We start from the raw sequence: 23,970 nt of genomic DNA on the forward strand, positions 1-23,970 counted from the left end.
CCAGTATATGGAAAATAAGGAAATAAAATGTTATTGCAAATATGAAGGAGTTATGAGATTCAGGCTAAAGAGGGCACTAAATGAGAATAATACGTATGTAAAGAATCCAAAACAAAAAATCAGTTGTTATTAAAAAGCTCTTGGTGCATTGTAAGGATATTGGGTTTTTTTCCTTGTGTATTTTTAAACAATGGAAGTGTCAAAAATTAGGGTCAACTGTGTTAGACTAAATTACATTATTGTATAGGCTGCATAATATAACTGCATAATATAGCTGTATTATAATTATCCTAGGGAAGCATAGTTTGCATGATTTTGTGGCAATTTGTACTCAATAAAAACCTCCTTGAGTATATTTATTTTGGAATATCCTATAAACAATTACACCACCAGAGTATGATTGTACAACAGTAAAAATATTCTTGTGAATTAAATTGAAGAGATCTTTTGAATAAAAAATTTCAAAAGGAAAAGAAAATATATAAAGTTACTTAGAGCTGTTACTTTGAAAGTACACAATCCCCTACCCAATTTTCAAAGCATCTTAATCTCCATCAACAACAACAACAATAAAAAATTTTTGTCTGCTGTTAAATTCATCATTATGGATAAAAGTGGTACAATTTTTTCAAATGGAGCCCACAAACACTGATGTCCAAGCTGGCATATTGGCAACTAATACATAACGGGAGGTCAATAGAGAGTTTTAAAGATCTTTCTTTCTTGTTTCTTTCCAAGGTCCCTGAGGAGTTATGTTGCTCTAAAGTACATTGTTGAGCTTCCCAGTTTGCTTTCTGCTTCACAAACTGACATTATTTTCTCTCTAGTTCCTTATGTTGGGCTTCCAAATTCTTTTTCATTGGCTCATGGTGTCACTACACCTCAGCTTCAAAGTCCTTCAGTGTTTTAACTTTTACTTGACTTTCATCTCAAACACCTGCTCCATCTCCATTTCCACCTTCTTCATCTTGGCTACATGCTCTCTCCTTTCTCCTTCCCTTTGTGCCAGAGAGCTCTTCATAAGTTGTCCTTTATTCTTGTTATTATCAACTCCATTGTAAGTTCCAGCTGAGAGTTTTCTGCTTCTGTCGTTCTCATCGTGGACATTAGTAGTAACATTTTTCAAGTCCTGCATCTATGTTCTTATCAACATATTTCTTAGTATTGTAAGATCAAAATGCTCACCATTTCCAACTTCAGCCACACCCCTAGGATATGCTGCCTCCTTCTGACCCTTTTGCCATTAACTTCAATAATAGTATTACTGCCTCCCACAGCAAGAGGTCAACGGCCCTTTATCTTTTTAACCACTTATTTTCTTCCTTATCTTCTGTTTCTGGAAAGTCATGTTTTATGTTCCTGAATTTCTTTCATTATCTGTTTTTTAAACTTTTGGCATTCCTCAGTGAGAGTGTGTCTGCTTTGGCAGTAAGTGGAATGCTATTCACTTTTTCATGCAAACACTTCATAAACTCAGAATCCAATAGTCCATGTCCTGAAGGAGCAAAGAAGTATAACCATACTGTACTTCTGTTATCAGGCATCTGATGTGTGTTCACTAACATTCTGCATTTAGGTAATCCTATAAGGATAATTTACTATCAGTGTTACCAGTAACAGGCTGCCAGCAATGACTATTGTCCACAGCATCTCCAGGCCCTGGGGTATCAACTATTGTGAGCAGCAACTGAGCACCACCTACTTTGATTAAATCTTTGGATCTTTCCACCAGCAGTCTGGATACTCAGGAAAATACAAATCTGTGAGGAATGATGAGTTGATTAATCTTTGTTTTCCCAGTCCAGATTCACCTACTAAGGTATGTGAATTCAGACCCTCTCTTCTCTGAGTTTCCGTAAACTTGATTTGGGAGATTGGCCAATCCCACATAGCCTTCAAGGTTCTTCATTTGAGCTACTCCCCAGTTCCTAGTTGTGAATAGTTGTGCTTCTTTGTATGTTCCTTCAACAGTATCTCTAATGCTTACTTATTTCATTTGTCTGTGAAAATCCTGGAGACATGGGGGGAGTATATGGTGGAGGATGACACAGGGAGTTTTATGGGTTTTTATCTATTAGTTTGGATCTGTGTTTTTATAGGGGCTAAGAGATGTATTTGATGGCTTCAGTGACAGTCCTGTTATTTCACCAACTCTTGCTCCAGCATCGGAGAGCCCTCTCTCAAAATGAGTTCTGGTGATAACACTGAACACATAGTAATCAAACATTCACCAAGGTTAACTGCCCCTGGAATTCCTAGGGCTAGGATATACCCAGCTGTTTCATTTTTGACAGATTTTTTCCAGAATTATTTTTTTAGTGAGCTCACCTTCCATTTTATTGCCCTTCTTATCATAAATTCATTTTTGTGTTATGCACACTTAAGTGATACTCTTGTTTGACCAGTATGCCTAAGTTGAAACATTTCTATGTGCCCTTCAAAATTATTTGTGTGTATGTGTGTGTGGAACTTGGGATTAAACCCAATTGTGATTTACCACTGAGGTACATCCTCAGTTTTTTATTTATTTATTTAGAGACAAGGTCTCTCACTAAGTTGCCCAAACTGTCCTCCAACTTATGATGCTCTAGCCTCAGCCTCCTGAGTTGCTGGGATTACATATGTGGTCCACTACTCCAGGTTTAAAATGATTCCTAAACTGCAATCATAAGCATAACATGTAAAAGTTTTTGGCTTTATGGCTATCTACCTATTTTTATCTCTTTGGCTTTCTGTTTATACTAAGTGTTAGGTGCAGGACAGGCTGAATAAGATGTCTGCAGGGCATGCCAAAACAAGTTAGCTGCAGGATGATCTGGCCACTCAAACTCTCTGTCTGGTTCTTTATCACCTGTTTGCTTCAAGCCCAAATGCCCAAGCCCCTGCTCAAGGCTGAACACTCAATCCCCCCTCGCCTTTCCCCCCGCCAAGGCTGAACACTTAACCCCCCTTGTGCCATCAAGGCAGCTTGCGGACCCAGAATCTCATTAGATTTGGGCTATAATAACTCCCTCCTGCCAGGCCCCTCTCTCTCTTGCTCTCTTGCTCTTGCGCTCTCTCTCTCTCTCTCTCTCTCTCTCTCTCTCTCTCTCTCTCTCTCTCTCTCTCTCTCTCTTCTTCTCTTTCTCTCTTTTTTCCTCTGTTGCACTGCTGCAATAAAGATCTTTTGGTCACTCCGAGTGCTGTGGTCACTTTCCTTTCACTAAGATAGGAAGTTATTTGTGTTGCTTGGAGGTTTTTTGGGGTTTGATTTTTAATCTCAGCCCACTTGCAATATACAATCAAAAAATTAACTCTTTACCTTATTTGAGACTGAAGAAAATAGAGATTAGATTAGAAAGGTTTTTTTCTGAATAAGCTGTTTCATGTGGAAATTTTGACTCAAGGCTTAGATATGGTGTGCAAACAAAAAATCATAATGTTTAGTTGTTGTGTTAGTATTTTATTACTATGATCAAAATATCCAAAAGAGGAAGAAGAATTTATTCTGCCATATAGTTTCAGAGGTATCAGTCCATGGTTGGCTTGCTCCAAAGCAGAAACATCTGGGTAGAAAGGCATGGCAGAGGAAAGATGCTCAGCTCATGGCAGCTAACAGAGAGAGAGAGAGAGAGAGAGAGAGAGAGAGAGAGAGAGAGAGAGAGAGAGAGAGAGAGAAGGGACAGGGATAAGAAGTAGTTTTCAAAGGCACATCCCCAGTGAATTATTTCCTCCAACCTTGCCCCACCTGCTACAGTTTGTAACTCCTCCCAGTAGTTCATTCATATCATTAATCAATCAAATGTATTAATCCACCTATAAAGTCAGAACGACTATGAATACATCATTTCCCCAAAACCTGACCTCCAGACATTGCTGCATTGGGGACCAAGCCTTCAACATGTGAGCTTTGAAGGGACATTCCTGGTCCAAATGACAACATTCATATAAACATATGACCTTAGATTGGTTCAATTTCTTGTGAATGTAATTTGTATTCAACTCTCATTTTACAAATTAATAAGTACATATTTCCATATTATTCTGTCCCATAAATAAAATTTAATGTAAGTAGATATTTCACAAATGCGTTAATTTAAATTTGTTGATAAGATAAAATTCAGAATGTTTAAAATTAGCCAGGAGCAGTGGCTCACACCTGTAATCCCAGCAGTTTGGGAGAATGAGGCAGGCAGATTGTGAGTTCAAAGCAAGCCTCAGCAAATGCGAGTCACTAAGCAACTCAGAGAGACCCTGCCTCTAAATAAAATTAAAAAATAGGGCTGAGGATGTGACTAAGTGACTAAGTGCCCCTGAGTTCACTCCCTGGTACCCACCCACAAAAATAAATAAATAAATACATTAAAAAGTCTAAAATTGCTAACTTTTTTTTTTTGCCCATATTCCTGGCCATTCAGGATAATATTTATCTCTGTTAGGTTTTCAAGATGCAATGTCCATTGCTTTCTATGTTTAAAATACAACATCAACTTTTAGGTTTGACAAAGAAATAAGGTGTTAACTATGCTGGTCTGATATGTTGGTTTACATGAGTAGTCTAAAAATGGGCAAATTAGGTAAATATAAGAAGGTAAATGTTTATATAGATGGAGATAAAACATCTGAATCATTTACATATTAAAATACTGATAAATCAATTGCTAAATAGAAATTCAGGAAGTCTTAGCTTTCTAAATTTTACCAAGTGTCTATCTATTAAATATATTTTTATAAACTGTTGGTATATAGGAAAATAACTTTTCCCTGGATCTTTACTTAAAAATAAGGCTTTACTGGGTGCAGTGGCACCCACATGTAATCCAAGTGGCTAGAGAAGCTGAGGCATGATGATTGCAAGTTCGAAGCCAGCCTCAGCAATTTAGCAAATACCTAAGCAACTGATTGAGACCCTGTCTCTATAATAAAATGTAAAAGACTGGGATATGTGGCTCACTGGTTGAGTGCTTCTGGGTTCAATCTCAGGAACAAAAAAAAAGTCTTTGAAAAGTTAATGTTCTAATTAACATGTGTAATTCTATACAGAAAGAAAGAAAGGGAGAAAGAGTTTTAAGCTGTATTTTGATGAAAATATTGGAGAGTGTAGTATTTTTTAAAAAGAAGTAATTTATCTAAATTTTAAAAATTTATATGTGTTGTTTCAGTCTGTAAATTTTAAAAGAGACAAAAAAGTAGAACAAATCTTTTCTCCATTTTAAACAATATTTATCTATTTAAACAAAAAGTAGAACAAATCTTTTCTCTATTTTAAACAAAAAATTGAGGTGAAAAGATACAAACAAAGTTATGGGGATTAGGATATGTCTTTTAGAGTGTTTTGGAATGAGGAAAGATTTTGTATGGTAAAGTATGATGTTTGTCCTAAAGTAAAATGACTGGATTCTTTCAAAATGGGAAGAAAGAGGCCCAAAATTCAAAAGCTAAAAGTTTAAACAAGTTGCAGATAGTCTAAGCAGGTTGCAGGTTTGTGAAGGACCAATGTCCTAAAAGGAAATGTACATGTAATTATTCTGGATATAATTAAGAGAAACTATTTGCAGGGTTTTCAAAAATAAAAATTTAATCCACTGGATGTAAAACCAGAATCTGGGTTTCTACATTTTTTTAAAATTTGTTTTATTCTATTACTAGGGTTTTTGTTTTGACCTCAAGTGTACCACTGAGCCACATGCTCACGCCACATTAACTTTCAAGATATACAAAAAACTCAAAACACTTAACACCAATAATAATAATAAAAATAACCCAATAAATAAATGGTCTAAGAAACTGAACAGACACTTCACAGAAGAAGAAATATAATTGATCAATAAATATATAAAAAAAATGTTAAACATCTCTAGCTATTAGAGAAATGCAAATCAAAACTACTCTAAGACAAAACAGAGACTAATGTTATTTCAAATCTGAGCATAGCACCACAGAGAAATTCAGAGAGTTACTAAAGTCACATACCATAGCAGTGGTGGCACCTAAGTTCAAGTATTCTCAACTACACCAGTATTTCTTAAACTTTAATTGGTTCTCATACCACTGTTATAATTACTGCTATATATTCACTATTATTTATGAAATACCTTTCCATTTATTCTCCCTTTTTAATATAAAATATGATTTTAAAGGAAATACAGTTTTGTCACAAACACTGGACACCAAAATTGTTTGCCATAAATGCACAGTAATTGGAAAAATACATTGAATAACACAAAGTGATCTTATTAAATTCTAGTTCGATATTGCTGCCTACTGATATTCCTGAGTATGAGATTCTAGCTGTTTCCTAGTAGAGCGGAGATGGAAGTCAAGAACCTTGGGCATTCTAATGTGCTTGGGTGACCCAGCATATTTCCCAAGGGAAAACCTAAATCTCCATGTCTTAATATGGAATGAATACCCTCAATTAATTCACAGGTGGCCTCCCTAAATGGTTAGACTGACTCAAGTGAGTAAATTGCCTTGTTAATGATATATAATATTCCATACTGCTTTTTAGATTTCATAATGATATAATATAATGAAAGGATCTCAAATCTTCCCTTTTCAATTAATACAGTCATCCCCTTCCCACCCCACAACCAATTTTTTATTTTTGTGTGTGGTACTGAGGATTTTAACTCAGGGCCTTGTGCATGTGAGGCAAGCATTGTACAGATGAGTTATATCTCCAGCGCTCCCACCCCCACAATTTAACTTACATAAAGCAGTTAAGAATGGGACAACAGACAGAGCAAGGTGGCAACTGCCAATTGCAGCACTGCACACAAGAATGCAGCATCATTGAACAGGCCACCCAACACCATCACACGACTCATACTTTCAGCCCCATTTTTGAAAGTGGTTGTCTCCATCTTGGGACACCTCCACCACCATCTTGGGTTATCTCCATTGCCTCCTCTGCCATTTTTAGTTGGGGCAGATTCCATCATGGGACATCAAATGGGGGCCAGAAGCATAACATCAAGGTACCTATAGGCTTGATGCTACTGCTGTCACCATCTAGGGACATGACTGCTTCTATCTAGTGACAAAAATCAGAACCTGGAAGACCATCACCAAAGTCTCCATGAGCATGGTTGCACCAGAGTTATCCCTACTGTTGTGCTAACAGACACCATTCTGTTGTGGAGGCAACAGGGAGCCTTATATGGGGCTGAATTTCTCTTTTTTTCTCCTGCTAATACCCAACCTCTTTTGATTCCCCTTTCACTTGTCCATATAATCTAATACCTCTCTATTCTCACATCTTACATCATAAAAATCACAACCTCTTCCCTATTCTCTTTGTTCACAATTAGAAATGGTAAACCCTTATGGAAACCTACTGGCTATATGGTAAAAGATAATCTAACTCATCATATTTGTTTATACCAATAAAACTATAAATGTCTCAATAGAAGCTAATTAATCTATGGCTGCATATTGGTTGCATTGGGTGCTATAAGCATTGATCTCCACTCTAAAGATGAGGTATTGGTAACCCGCAGAGACACTACAAGATCATAGGATAGAATCTATGATACCTCACAGCTGCAAGGGAAGAGAGGAATTCACATAGAAATATGAAAAAACAAGGGAGAAATTTCCCCCAAACAAACCAAGGTACTATAATAATAGGATTCATTGATAGCACAGTAGATGAAATGTTAGAAAGAGATTCAGAATGTACATAATTAAATGACCTGCAAATTAAACAATGACCTAAGAGAGAAAATGCAGGCAAAAATTGGTCATTCCAACAGAGAGATAAGAGATCAAATACAAGTAGCAAAAAATTATTTCAAGAAAGAGTGTTTCTGAAAAAAAACTCAGAAATTCTTGAAATGAAGAAAACAATAAATCAAATAAAAAACTCTATAGAAAGAATCACCAACAGACTAGATCACTAGGAAGACAGAAACTCAGACAAGGAAGACAAAATGTACAACCTTGAAAATAAAGTTGATCACATAGTGAAGATGGTAAAAAAAAAAAAAAAACCATGAACAAAATATTTGAGAATAATGGGATAACATCCAAAGACCAAATCTAAGACTTATCAGGATAGAGAAAGGTACAGATATTCAAACCAAAGTAATGCACAATCTCATCATCAAAATAATGTCAGAAAATTTGCCAAACATGAAGAATGAATTGGAAAATCAAATACAAGAGGAGCACAGGACACCAACTGTACAAAATTACAACAGATCGACACCATGGCACATTATAGTGAAAATGCCTAGCATACAGAATGAGGATAGAATTTTAAAGACTGTAAGAGAGAAAAATCAGATTACATATAGGAGGAGACCAATCCATATCTCAGCAGGTATTTTAACTCAGACCCTCAAATCCAGGCAATCCTGGAACAACATATACCAAGCTCTGTAAGAAAATGGATGCTAACCAAGAATCTTATGCTCAGCAAAATTGAGATTCATATTCGATGAAGAAATAAAAAGCATCCTTGATAAAGAAAAGTTAAATGAATTTGCAGTGAGAAAGCCTGCCCTACAGAACATTCTTGGCAAAATATTCTATAAAGAGGAAATGAAAAACAGGAATGAAAATCTGCAGAGGGAGGAACTACACTAAAGAAAAGGCCAATGAAAGGAGAAACCAAGTCAAGTGAAAAACCAAAAATAAATCAAAATGACCAGGAATACAACACATTTCTCAATAATAACCCTGAATGTTAATGGCCTAAACTCATCAATTAAAAAACAGAGACTGAAATATTGTATTTAAAAAAAACCCAACAATATGCTGACTCTAAGAGAATCTTCTTACAAGAAAAGACATCCACAGACTGAAGTGAAAGGATGAAGAAAAATATACCCTTCAAATGGACCATGTAAACAAGCAGGGGTTTCCATCCTCATAGCAGATAATGTAGACTTCAAACCAAAGTTAGTCAGAGAAATAAAGGAGGTCATTTTCATGCTACTTAAGAGAATCATACATCAATAATATATAAGAATTGTAAATATCGATGCCCCAAACAATGAGGCATCTATATATATCAAACAAACCCTTCTAAATTTCAAGAATCAAATAGACCACAGCACAATAATACTAGGAGACATTGACATTCTTCACTTACCACTGGATACATCTTTCAAACTAAAAACAAAAAAAATAGAACTCAATAATTGACAATCAATAATTTAGTTTCTCTCTTATATATATATATATATATATATATATATATATATATATATATAATACTCCACCCATCAATGAATAGCACATGGATACTTTTCTAAAATAGATCATATGTTATGCCACAACGCAAGGTCTAAGTAAATGCAAAACATAGAGATACTAACCTGAATTCTATCTGAATTTAATGAAATAAATCAGAAATCAATGATAATAATGAAGGCAGTGCTTTGTCGTATTAAGCTTATTCATTGAAAGAATAAAAAGTCAACAAATAAACCACCTGTTGTTATATCTGAAAGCCCTAGAAAAAGAAGAGCAAACCAACACCAACAGTACTAGAAGACAGGAAATAATTAAAATTAGGACTGAGATCAATGATATTGAAACAAGAGAAACAATTGAACAAATTGACAAAACAAAAAGCTTGTTTTTTGAAAACATAAATAACATAAATAAAATGACAAACCCTTAGCCACCCTAAAGAAAAGGAGAGAGAAAACTCCAAATCCGTAATGAAAAATCAAATATTACAACAAACACTATTGAAATAAAGAAGACAATGAGAAACTACTTTGAAAATTTAGGCTCCAGTAAAATAGAAGATCCTGAAGACACTGACAAATTAATAGAGGCATATGATTTACCTAAACTGAACCAGGAGGACATACACAATTAAACAGATCAGTTTCAAGCAAGGAGATAGAAGATGACATCAAAAGACTACCAATGAAAGAAAGCCCAGGACTAGATAGATTCTCACCTGAGTTCTATAAGACCTTCAGAAAGAATTAATACCAATACTCCTGAAGTTATTTCATGAAATAGAAAAGGAGGGAAACCTTCCAAACTCACTCTATGAAGCTAGAATAATTCTGATACCAAAACCAGACAGACACCTCAAAGAAAGAAAATACAGACCAATATCCTTGATGAACATTGATGCAGAAATTCTCAATAAAATTTTGGCAAATCAAATACAAAAAAAAATATTAAAAAGATACTCCAACGTGATCAAGTGGGGTTTATTCCAGGGATGCAAGATTGGATCAACACATTGATATCAATAAACATAAATCATCACATCAATAGACTTAAAGATAAGAATCATATGATTATATCAATTGATGCAAAGAAAGTATTTGACAAAATACAGTGAAACTTCATGTTCAAAACACTAGAAAAACTAGGGTTAGTGGGAACATACTTCAACATTGTAAAAGCTATGTTAAACCCAAAGCAAATATCATTCTAAATGGAGAAACACTGGAAACATTGTCTCTAAAAACTAGAATAAGACACTACTTGTTTTCAGCACTTCTATTTAAACTAGTCCTTGAAACTCTAGCTAGAACAATTTAACAAACAAAATAAATGTATTCAAATAGAAAAAGAAGAACTCAAACTATTATGATTTGCCAATGACATGATTCTATACCTAGAGGATCCAAAAAAATTCAACAGAAAACCCATAGAATTAATAAATGAATTCAGCAAAGTAGCAGGATACAAAATCAATATCCATAAATCAAATGCATTTCTATACATCAGTGATGAATATTCTGAAAGAAATATTAGGAAAACTACCCCATCCACAATAGCCTCAAAGGAAATAACAATAAAGTACTTGAGAATCAACCTAACAAAAGTAGTGAAAGTTCTCTATGATAAAAACTACACAACACTAAAGAAACAAATAGAAGAAGACCTTAGAAAATGGAATGACCTCCCATGTTCTTGGATTGGCAGAATTAATACAGTCAAATGGTCATACTACCCAAAGAACTATGCAGATTAATTATGATTTCAATTAAAATCCCAACATCATTCCTTATAGAAATAGAAAAAGGAGTCATGAAATTCAGTTGGAAAATAAGAGACCCAGAATAGCCAAAGCAATCTTTAGCAAGAAAAGTGAAACAAGAGGCATCATCTTACCAGAACTTAAAGTATACTAGAAAGCTATAGTAACCACAGTGGTGCATGGGCTCTCTCTTGTCCAGTGAGGAGGTCCATGGAACAGGGTAGAGGAGAGTGTGGCTGCGGAGTCACTAATCAAGACCTCCAGAGACCAAGCAGAAAGCAGGTCTGATTTTATTGCGCAGTTACCATGTATATATACTCAGGCAGTAGCTAAGCAGATCACAGGCAGCCACCAATGCAAGTTCTGGATAACTGTCCCTGCAGCGACCAATGGAGGAGCAGGCTGTGAAGCAAGCACAGGGATTGCAACATGCAGCCTCACACCCAGTGTTGTGCCTCGGGGGTAAGAAGTTTGCAGCTCATATGCCTAGCACTGGGCGGGGTGGTGGTGGTTTGCCATTCAGATGCCCTTAAACATATGCCATGTATGCAGTACTCCATGCACTTGTCCCCACAAAATGGCATGCTGTGGCATAAAAACAGACATGTAGATCAATGGTACAAAATGCAAGACACAGAGAGAAGCCCACATAAATACAGTTATCTCATATTGGCACCAAAAACATACATTGGAGAAAAGATAGCCTCTTCAACAAATGGTGCTGGGAAAACTAGAAATCCATATGTAGCTAAATGAGTTGAGTTTTATGCATGGTGAGAGATAGGGTTTTAATTTCAAAGTGGATCAAAGACCTAGGAATTAGGCTAGAGACCCTATGCCTAATAGAAAAAAAAAAAGCTTTATAGTTTGAATCCATCTCATTTATTTATTCTTGATTTTATTTCTTGTGTTTTAGGAGACTTGTTAACAAAGTCCGGGCCTAATCCAACATGATAATGTTTGGGTCTAATTTTTTTCTGAAGAGAGGATACATTTTGGGAGCAAATTTCGCCACATGCACATCAGTTAGGGCACCAAACTCCAGGATATATAAAGAAGTAGAAAAAAAAAAAAACCTTAACATCAAAAAACAAATACAAAACAAAAACAACCCCACAAACACCCCAATCAAAAAAAAATGGTCTAAGTAACTGAATAGACACTTCTCAGAAAAAGATATACACTTGATCAACAAATATATATAAAAAATTCAACATCTCTAGTAATTAGAGAAATGCAAGTCAAAACTACCCTAAAGATTTTATTTCACTCCAGTCAGAATGACAGTTATCAAGAATCAAGCATCAATAAGTGTTGGTGAGGATGTGTGTGAAAGGCACACTCATACATTGCTGGTGGGACTGCAAGTTGGTGCAGCCAATATGGAAAGCAGTATGGAGATTCTTTGGTAAGCTAGGAATAGAACCACCATTTGACACAGCTATCCCACTCCTCCGTCAAAGGTCTTAAAAACAGCATACTACAGTGATGCAGCCACATCAATATTTATAGCAGCTCAATTCACAATTGCTGAACTAGATGCCCTTCAATATATGAATGGATAAATAAACTGTGGTACATATACACAAGAGAATATTCCTCAGTATTAAAAGAGAATGAAATAGTGGCATTTGTAAGTAAAGGGATGAAGTTGGAGTATATAATGCTAAGTGAAATAAGCCAATCCCCCCAAACCATGGGCTGAATATTTTCTGTGATAAGTGGAGGTGAATCCACAATGTGGAGGGGGGGATGGGATAAGTGGAGAAATTTTGGATGGGGAAAAGGGTGGGGGGAGGGAACAAGGGGGTAGGAAAGATGGTGGAATGAGATGGACATCATTACCCTGTGTACATGTATGATTGCACAAATGGTGTGACTCTAATTCCTGTAAAATCAGAGAAGCAAACAATTCATGTACAATGAATTGAAGAGCTTTCTACTATGATGTATAACTGATTAGAACTAAAAAAAAGATTATCATTGTATTTTCACTAAAAAATTAAATGTCTCTTTTCTGCTGATGACTTTTAAAAGACTTATGCTGACATTCATGGAAAAACTAGTGACGTCCAAATGAAGTCAGAAGATTAGTTAATAACAATGAATCAATGTTGGTGTCAGATTTGGCAAATGTATCATGGTAATATAAGATGTGACCATCAGGGGAAATTGCATTGGGAGAATATGGGGTTCCTTGAACTATTCTTCCAACTTATCTGGAATTCTAAAAATATTCCAAAATAAAAATTGTATTTAAATAACTACTATGTGTAAAATTTGAGTTACAGGAAAATCCCTGCTTTTAAAAATCTTATGAGCTAGGTGGGCATGGTGGTACATGCCTTTAATCCCACCAATTTGGGAGGCTAAGGTAGGAAGATTGCAAGTTTTTAGCCACCCTCAACAAGTTGGTGAGACCCTGCTTCAAACTAAAAATTGAAAAAAGGGCTGAGGAGATAGATTAGTGGTAAAACATCTCTGGGTTCAATCTCCAGTATATAAAAAATGATGAGATAGAAGAATAAATGTCTTGTATAACTATTATTATTTTGGTACCAGGGATTGAACCCAGATGGTGCTCAATCACTGAGCCACATGCAAAGCCCTGCAGCCCCCAACTTTTTTTTTTTTTGAGACAGGATTTCCTTAAATTGTTTAGGGCCTTATGAATTTGCTGAGGCTGGTTTTAACTTGTAACCTCCTGCCTTAGCCTCAGGAGCCACTGGTATTACAGGATATGCCACTGCACAGGGCAAATTTCTATTATTTTATGTCACTGCATAAGCTGTTAGTTTTAAGAACATAGTCTTAGTAATAATAAGATCTTCCCAAAATTTTTTTGTAAGTTTTTTTAAAATCCTAATACATAATTTCTTTTTGGAAATCCATCAGCTATTTTTCTAATTTTAGATTGATTGTATTAATCTAGATTATTTTTCCATATCCATTGATAAAGTGAGACTCAATTTGACATGGACAATGTATGAATTAGTACAAAAGTGTCCCCTTTCTGGGTCAAATCTTGGTCCTGTATTACAAAACTAAAGAATGGTTTTATGCCTTAACACCAAAAGTAAAAAATTACAGCAATTATTTTACAATATCTTTAAGAAATATTTTGCATCTATCATTATGTTGCATTTAGTACTTCTAGAAAATGTATTTGTGATCTAACAAATTAAAAGTGTGTATCATTGAGAACCAAAAGAGAAGCAAGTAACAAATAAATTAGGACCACGGAAACAAAGCTGGAATGAAGGAAGGCCACTACTACACTATCTCAGAGGCTGACAGTGACAAGATTTTAGACATGCTACATTAAATTCAACAAACCTATCTTTAAAAAGATCATTGTAGAAGGTTCAGATCAGTAAGATTCATTCACACAGTCATTTACTGTGTCAGTCACTGTTTGGGGCCCAGGGAACTCACTGCCCAACAAAAGTAGATCCTGGCCACCTATTCTCCTAGAGTCCTGGAACTTAATAACAAATGAGGGAAAGAGATTCAAATGGGAAGCTGGTGTCAAAAATGGCTACAAAATAAATTGTAGTCCACGCAAACCCACACATATGAATATGTGTGTTTGTGCACATACATATTTTTATTTTAAATGTCTCACTCCAAGATGCCAATTGTGGGAATTTTGTTGATGTTACATTTTCTTCTTTAGTACAAATGTATAGAGCCTTTTTGATTGTTCATTGGTTATACATACATGTCTTCTTTAAATAATAATAATAATAATTATTATTATTATTATTATTATTATTATTTTATTTTTTTAGGGTCACAGTAGATGATAATCATTCTCTGTGAACTCATTTGTTGACAGGGGAAAGTAAAACTCTTTCAGTGTTGTGTCAGAAAGGATCTCACTTGCTACTGGGGTTGTTTTTGTCTCCAGATTGATTTTTCTTCTGCCAACACTTTCTTTACAAATACTTTGGTTTTATTTTTGTGAAACTATTATAGATGTTTTTAGATATTTCTACAAATACATATGTTAATGTATACATGGGTGTCTGGGGGAGAAAGGAGAGGCACATTTCAGCTTTACTTTCTTTAAGTCTGGATTTCTTGACTTTGTTACAAGGACACATATTGTATTTGCAACACTTTTAAAGTGTATACAGTGCAGTCCTCTCTGCTGAGATTGATGTGGAAGGGGAGAGGCTCACAATTACAGAATTAAGAACCTAATGGAAACATTCTGTTGCAAGATGGTAGGCAAGCATGTGAAGCTTTGCCATCCACATTCCTTGAAACAGAAATTGTTTTAAAATATACATGAATGCTAATCCCACTAGAAAACCAGAAGGGAAGCTCTAATGGGCTGGAAATCCTCCCAGTTAATACTAAAAAGACAAAAAGCTTTCCAGAACTGTGGCTGACAATGATGTGTGGATTTAGGTTCATCCACTTTAGCAAATGTACCACTCTGGGGTGGGGGATGTTGGCAATGGGGAAGGAACAGAAGGGATGTGGGAAATCTCTACCTTTTGAATTTTGCTGTGAATCTAAGAGTGCTCAAAATAGATAGATAGATAGATAGATAGATAGATAGATAGATAGATAGATAATAGATAGATAAGGTGTGTCTGTTTAAAATGGAAAGCTGGGATCAACTCAACTATACTATGGATCCAAACATTCACAGAACACTTTAAAAGATGGAGAGAGCTTCAGGAAAACCCTAGGCCAGTTCCAGCATGCACTTGGTCCCCCAAGTCGTGTTATCACCCAGAGTGTTTAATTAGGGACCTTAGCAGCCAGACAGGAAGATCAGATCTGGAATTTGCGGTCTGTTTCCCCAACCAAGGTGAATAGTAAGCTTTACCATATTTATTTGGCACACTTTTATAAGAGTATACTAGAGTGACTGACTAGCAAATCTTCAGGATGCATATAATATTTTAATAATCTGCATATGATACTGGAAACGTTCCTGTTGACATTTAATTATTTATATCTTGTGTTATTTTGGAAACTGCTATAAATATGGTCTAAGGTGGAGGGGTGTTACAAAGGGGCAAAATTGTAACGTATGCATTTGAGGGGAGAAATAAAGAATGTCCACATGCTTCTGCCCTTTTCATTGCTTTATTCACATAAATTACTCAATGGAATTTCACTCTATAGGTTCTTAAACAAGAAAGTGACAATCCTTAATGCTAGGCACTGCAATTGACATAATCAATTCACAGCAAACAATTCTAGATTAATTAATTCACAGCAAACAGTTCTAGATTAATTCTAAGCTCTGCAAAACACACTTAATTATGATAGGCTAATGACAGACATTTCCTCTGCATGAGAAGTTCAAAAGTCTTAAGCCTTAGGCTTTATGTCCAGCACATGCACACTCACTGAGACCAAGATGACCAGATCCTGAACCAAGGCAGGCATTTCTTGGCATGAAGTTGATGACCTGTGGAGGAGAGGGTTTTAGGGAGAAGTTGTGGTTCTCACCAAGGTCCAGATGAGGCATTAGAGTCTGAGAGCCATGAGGATCATGCAGAGGCTCAGGAAACAATGACAAATGATAGAATGTCAGGTCCTCATCAGGCTCTTCTGCTCAAGTGAATCCTTATTTCATCTGGCTGAATCCCTGTTCATTTGCTCTATCATTTATACTAAATTTTGGGGTTTTTTGACCTCCCTTTAAATCCTTATCAGCTACCACTGGATTTCTCAGTGACATCATTTACCCTAGGGTCAGAAACATCTGACCTGGTGGTCTATATCCTGATCTTCTTGCCTTTCCCTCTTATCAGGTGAGAACAGCCTGCCAGGGGTTCCACTCTGTTTATCAGGGTGAGGGGAAGTAACTTGTTTGAAGCCCTACTGGAGGGCTCTGTGCGTGTGTCTAGTGAAACTGCCCATTTCCAAGTGAAGTTTTTAATATGGAGTTGCTTAGGCTCAAGCCTAAGGCCATCCTAACAAGGGGAGATCTCAATTATCTAATAATAGGATGTGCCAAAGGTCTCACTTGACCCTCTTCTATGCCCTTGGGGCCCTAGTGATTCATTTCAAGTGATCCTTCTTTGAAGCCAGTTCCTCACAGCCCCTGGTGCCCTGGACTCCAGCTCTACCAACCCCATCCCTTAGTGGATGCAGCCCCACAACCTTGGACCTCCCAGCTTCTAGAACCATGAGCTAAGTAAACTCCAATTCTGGACTATAAAGTTTCTGGACTCAGCTATTTAATTCAAACAACAGTAAATAGACTGAAACAGGAACATTGAAAGAAAGTGAGCTGCTCACCTTTGTTTAAAAAGATGCAAATATTCTGGCCACCCTTCACCAAGGAAGAATAACGAACATGTTAATCTTGTGCCTCCTTCTGTGGTCACTTGGTAATGCCCAGGCCTGCAATTTGAAATTAAACTTCTTGCCCTTTGTGTCAAATCCATCATCCTTGATTCTGTCAAGGGCAGCATTGAGTTTGATCAAGGAGGCACCCTTCTGAGCCACCCTGACCAAAACCACCTGCCATCCTGGCACGGTCTGGAGGGGCTTCATGCTCCATGGCTCTAAACCACAGGAAAACTAAAATTAGTATCATAATCTTTGAACCTATTCTCAACAGGTTTTGTTTCCTTTATCTTTAGTTTTAGGAATTTGACTACCACAGGGCCCTGATCAGGACTATTCTGGTCAAACATGCCAGGTTTCTCTCTCTCTCTCTCTCTCTCTCTCTCTCTCTCTCTCTCTCTCTCTCTCTCTCTCTCTCTCTTTCTTCCTCCCTGGGAATTGATCCCAGGGGCTCTTTATTTCTCACCTAATGCCAGCAGTTTTTTTTTTTTTTTATAATTTTGAAAGGGGATCTCACTAAGTTGTTTAGGGTATCTCACTAAATTGCTGAGGCTGACCTTGAAATTGCAATCCTCTTGCCTCAGCTTCTGGAGTGGCTGGGATTACAGGTATGTGCCACCACTTCCAGCTCATGTGAGGTCTCTCTACTTTGGCCTTTAAAATTATGGATCTTGAGTTCCTTAGTAAATTTTCCCAGTTCCCTTGAGCAATGGCCTTGAACTGTACAGCAAAGCTGCCCTGTCCTTTCCTGACACAGTGGGCACTGGCTCACTTGGGTCTCCACTTGCATTTTTAAAAGGATCACCCAGTAATTCTAGTCCAGATAAGAAGATGAGTGTCTTTTATTATAGAAAAAGAAAGAGAAGGAGAATCCTGCTATTGAACCAGGTCTGTTTTTGTCTGCAGCTCACAATGCCTATAAATGACTTTTTGCAAAAGAGAGTTTATTCCCAAAGTGGCTAAGCATGGACCAGAAGACCAAGCCTCAAATATGCTTCCCTGAGGCTGGGTTTTAGGTGCATTTGTGGGATAAAAAAGCAAATGATTTAAGGTTTGGGGAAAGGGATTGAGACAATTGGATTAATGGTGATATAAGTTAAGGGTGAGGGGGCTGGAGATTTAACTCAGAGCAGACTATCTGCAAAAATAAAAATATGATAAAAACTTGTTAGCATAAAAATAAATGGCATGTCTTTGCTTTACCATTGTACTCTTGATAAAGGAACTACTTTTCATTAGGTTTTCCTTTAAATCAAACAACTTCCTCATTTCCTAGTATTCTGCTAGTTATTTCTGATTGTCAGTATTGATGAATGTCTGGGGCCACCTTTGAGCTACCTGCATAGCTTCTACTTGGCCTTGGATCCAAGGAGATTTTGGTCTGGCATTGCAAGTCATCTTGTGCTTATACTGCAAAGCACATAATCTTAGTCTTTGCAGAGCTAGAGATGCTGCTCTGTAGCTGTGGACTTGGGTGTTACCCATTAGGCTTGGACAGCCCAATTCCTACCTTATCTAGCAAAAGAGTATTCAATTGAAATCCTCTGAATCCCCCTAGTATTAAAAAAAATGTGTCCTTTTCTCTTTCTCTTTCTCTCTCCTTCCAGTGTGGAAGAATACAGGGCCCCTAAAGTGGCAAAGCCGTCCCACCCTCACTTTTCAAAATTATTTCTTGTCATGTGATTTTTGGCCTTGTTTCTCAGCCAGCATATTTCATGCAAGGGAAACCCACCTTTCATATCCTGGGCAGGATATGGGTCAGTAGTCTAAGATTTGAGAAATGTGACAAATGACATGCTCAACTCCGTTGTGTCCTTAAAACACAATCCTCTTTGCAGCCCACCTCCAGCTCTGGGTGGCAGTCTGGCTCTCATTCTTCACAGCAAACTTTCTTGGATATTCTGAGAGGCTGCCTCCATGTGTCTCTTCCCATGCCTGTGTCCCACTCACTTTGGTGTCCATGCCATCCACTACCACTAGATGATTGTTGACATGGCAATAAGAAGTGACCTGCACTGAGGTCCACCACGTTTAATTCAAATGCTCCTCTTCCTCTGTGCCAGCTGCTGGTGCTGTTGATTACAGCCTTGGAGCTGAGGCAGCCGTTTTTCTCACCAGTTCATGTGATCATGCTAGAAAGATTCCAAACATCCCACTCAGAGTTGCAGGCTAAGTTTATTGAAGGACTAGGAAAAGGGAAAAGAAGACACTGTCAAGGGAGAGAGTGAGTCCTCTTAGAAAGAGATATTTAAAAAAAAATTTCTGGGTTCCATTGTTTTTGGCTCCATTTCTCATGCTCCTTTAATCTGTTTATTACTATTTGAATAGCCCTCAGTAAACTTTTTTTTTTTTTTTTTTTTTTTTTTTGTGGTGAGGGTTTGAGTTGTCCTGGTCACAAGAAGTGTTTGGGGTGGCTGTGACATAGTTTTGGTGAAAAGAGAGAATCCAGGTCACATGTAGGGTGTGACATGATGTTGAAACAAGATTTTCTTTCAGAGTATATAGTTATTTATGATTGGGGAAGGTATTATTGGGAGAAGAGATACTGGGGATGGAATTCAAGAGCACTTTATCACTGAGCCACATCCCCAGCTTTTTTTATTTTTTATTTAGAGACAAGGTCATGCTAAGTTGCTTAGGGCCTCTTTAAGTTCCTGAGGCTGGCCTTGAATCTGTGATCCCCCTGCCTCAACCTACTGAGCCACTGGAATTACAGGCATTTGCCACCATGCCTGTGACATACTAGCCTCCTGTCTTCCAAGTGCGTGCCTCTCAGAAAAGGCTTCAGTACTTTTCAATCTCTTTTCATATCACTTCCCTGCTCACCTGTTATAGTTAAAGCTTCATGCTGAGGCTTCATAAATTGACTTCCAGACCACTCACATATAATCAAATCAAGCCTTTATTGAACCACACTGGTGGAGACTGACCAGAACATAGTGTCATCTGCACAAGGATGGGTCAAGGTCTTGCTGACCACGTGGCTTCCCTTGGAAGCATTAAGCATATCTCTTCATTTCAATGACCCTCCTCTTTTGCAGCATGTACACTCATTGGCTTTCTGTTCTCCAGTGGTCTCATTCATCTCCCTTATTGGGATGTTATGTGGCCAGGAGTTGCAAAGCTTTTCCCCTGTCCTGGGTTCATGCTGACTCACAGAGAAAGAGCCAAATATTGGTTTTCTTGGCCCCTTTATTTTAACCTTAATTTTTATGTTTGGCCTTAATCATCCAGCAAGTCAGTTTTACCAGTCTTAAACTAAGATTGCTGGGCTTTAACTTTAATGTTTATAACTTTACAGTTAATTTTTTATATAACACAATTTCTTTATTATATTTATTAATTTATGTAATGCTGAGGATTAAACCCAGTGCCTCACACATGCAAGGCAAGCACTCTATTGCTAAGCCATAACTTTAGCCCCTTTACACTTAATTTAATCTCTTTTAATAATTCTGTCTACAGATGATGGCTTAATAGCTCAAATTAAAATAGGTTGTGTGTTCATAAAGTATTACCTCTGTAAAACACTAACAGGCATCAATTATTGTTAGTTGTGGAGTAGGCTGAACAAATGTTAGCTTTGATTTTTTGCCTGAAGTCTGAACATTCAACCCCACACAAGGCTGAACGTTCAACCCCACTTAAGGTTGAACACTTAATTTCCACTGTCTGGAGCAACAAAAACCTACATCTGACCCCTGCCTGGTCTGCCTGAAGGCAGAAGATGACACCCTTAGCAACTACTGTATGACCCAATCACTGTACGCCAACATGGCAGCTTGCAGACCCAGAGACCCCATTAGATTTTGGCTATAAATCTCTCTTCTATTGGGCCCCCCTCTCTTGCTCTCTCTTTCTTCTCTTGCTTTCACTCTCTTTCTCCCTCTACCTCTCACTCTCTTTCTATGTTCTCCCTCTCTCAGCTCTCTCTCTCTCTCTCTCTCTCTCTCTCTCTCTCTCTCTCTCTTTTTCTGGTCACTCTGGGTGTCCTGGTCACTTTCCTTTCAGTTATAATGAGAATACAAACTGAAATTAACAACAGTAAAAACATATTTAGCATGTATATAATTTTGAACCTTGGCTGAATTATACATTACATCCCTTATTTGAGATCACAGTAATCTTTTCAATAAAATCAATATTTGAATATAACTTTAAATCAACTTAAATCTGGCCTATTTTGCAGTTATTCTGACATGCTGTAAGGTGGGAGGTAGAGCCTTCACATCAGGTAAGGCAGGGCTCTTCATAATCTTAGGTAAAGTGTTTTAGTTCTGAAGCTGCTCTTTATCTCTCCTTTTAGATATCATTTTATAAAGTTTACATATATTGTTTCCTGAGTCTGTTTGAATGTTAGCTAACACAATATGACATACATCTGAAACATCAACCAAGGAAGGGCTGAGACCTCTTAACTTTTCTTTTGTGTGGAAAAGTGACAAAAATGTTTTAAATATTAACCTTTAAATATATCAGGCTTTCATTACTTTTAAAAATACCTTTAAATTTTTATATCCCAATGTAAAAGGTAACATAAGGTTTGGTTACAAAACATCAAATAATATAAATAAATTCCTGATAAAAGTTATTATCTTTATAAGTTTAAAATTACCATTACAGACAACTTCAGTTTGGAGAACACCAGCTTGATAAAAATGTTTCTTTGAATCTTTTACATTAAGAACTTGTCTACCTGAAAGATATGAGCACATTTAATCTGAAAAGAAGAGTAATGTACTACACTTTTATTGATGTTTTTATATTAACCAAGGTTAGCTTTTAAAGAAAAACCTATTCTCTGTAATGTAGGACAATATTTTAAAATAACAGTTGCTGTTTAACTAAAGATATACAAACTTTAATTTTTTCCAAGATTAGTTATTCTAGGGGATAAAACTTAACAGACACAATGTTTTTAGAAGTTCTTGTCATTTGAACATATAAATATATCAGTACATTAATATTTGTTTTAGGGAACAACCTTTAATAGTTTTAACTATTGGTTTTTCAGATATAACCAACTTAGTTACATATAAGCCTTTTAATATTTCTTTTATTTATAGACCTTTATATTACTTAATTAGATCCTTTTGTCATATACTTAGATGTATTATAATTATACTTTACCACTTAAAGACTTTTTTTTACCTAGAAATTTTTTTTTACTAAATATATTTTTATATTTAGAACCTTTTAATAATTTTTAATCCATTGATTCTTCTTTCTGTTTGTACCTTGAAATAACCCTTATGAATTAATCCATTTTGATAAGATGAAATATTTTGTTATCTATAGTACTTTAATTGAAATGCAGTTGAAACCTCTTGACTCCTTATGTATAGAATTATACCTGTTGGATCTTTTAATTTATAGTAACCTTGTTTTCATGATAACACAAAATAATTTCAAATTTCTTTTTAGTTTACCAATTTGTGAAAACACCAAAAGTGTTTAAGTATTTTACCTTATGGAATTTAAGGAGTTAAGAGTACTTGATATTATATTTAACAGTTAGTATTTTAACTTTGTAAACCAATCAGATGTCTCTAACAAACACATCCATGATAATTTCATATACATTTAGATGTAATTCACATATTTTTTTAAAAACCAAGGTATCAGACAAGTGCATTAAATAGCATTGGTAATTTTTTTCCTGCTGAAGAAAAATCCTAGAGACAATGAATATGAGACACTTTATAAACATTAATATTTTAACAACTGTTTAACCACCTAGAAAGAAAACTGTGCATTAGTAACTTTAAAAATGTTTTTACTTTTATTTATTTTTTCAATTGAAATTGAACCTTTTAAATCACATTAACCAAAGGTATTTGGATCCATTTTTTAAAATTCTAATTTATGAGCTCATATGTCATTTTTTTTGTACCAAATGTATGTAGACATGGCAATACATGTAGATGGACAGTACACTGGTGCACCCACACAAAGCAATCAAACAAAAGCCTTGTAGGTTATTTTTTTTTTAAATGTTAGATTGAGAGTTAACCCTTTTAAATTGGCCTTAAAGTAAAGTGTAATCAGAAAATCATATTAACCTAGGTGGATTGGATCAAAATTATATATTTAATGAACATAGAATTTTAAAAGTGTTTCTGACCTTTTTCCTAAGGTGTCCTGCTCATCAAAGCTGAAAGGAGTTAAGGGAACATAGACAAATGCAGAGGTCTTATTCTTTCCTAAAGTAACTACCCAAAGATGCAATTCCATTGGTCTCCTTGGGAGAGTCCCCCAGGTTGGGGTCCCATTCTAAACTACTTTTTTCTGGTTTCTTGGATAGTGGCAAACAAACTTTAGCCTGACAGTGAAATATATTTGGACCATTTTTTTAATATTTCGGAGTTATTCATGCTTGAAAATACTGAGAGACAAAATCCAAATTTCCTAGGCAAAATTATGCTTTTTGTTATACAATTTATGAATAATAATTTTATAAAACACTTTAGTTTTAATTTGTCCTATGTGGGAACTGACATAATCTACCCATTTGGCCACCTGGCCCAGTTCCTACCTAAATGAAGGCAATCTCCAGAATACTTTTTCTTTTTTCACCTTTAGCTTTTACTTTTTTTTTTTTTTTTTTGAGTACTGGGCTTTATATGTATTTATTTATTTATTTATTTATTTATTTATTTATTTATTTATTAGTTGTTCAAAACATTACAAAGCTCTTGACATATATT

At 36.0% G+C, this 23,970-nt stretch overlaps 1 pseudogene; it reads right to left on the bottom strand.

Moving 5' to 3' along the window:
* Window positions 1-602: 602 nt before the first annotated feature.
* Window positions 603-19,225, bottom strand: LOC113177759 (septin-7 pseudogene; annotated as a pseudogene).
* Window positions 19,226-23,970: the final 4,745 nt, after the last annotated feature.

The sequence above is a fragment of the Urocitellus parryii genome, chromosome 8, assembly GCF_045843805.1.
Source record: "Urocitellus parryii isolate mUroPar1 chromosome 8, mUroPar1.hap1, whole genome shotgun sequence".
Lineage (NCBI taxonomy): Eukaryota > Metazoa > Chordata > Mammalia > Rodentia > Sciuridae > Urocitellus > Urocitellus parryii.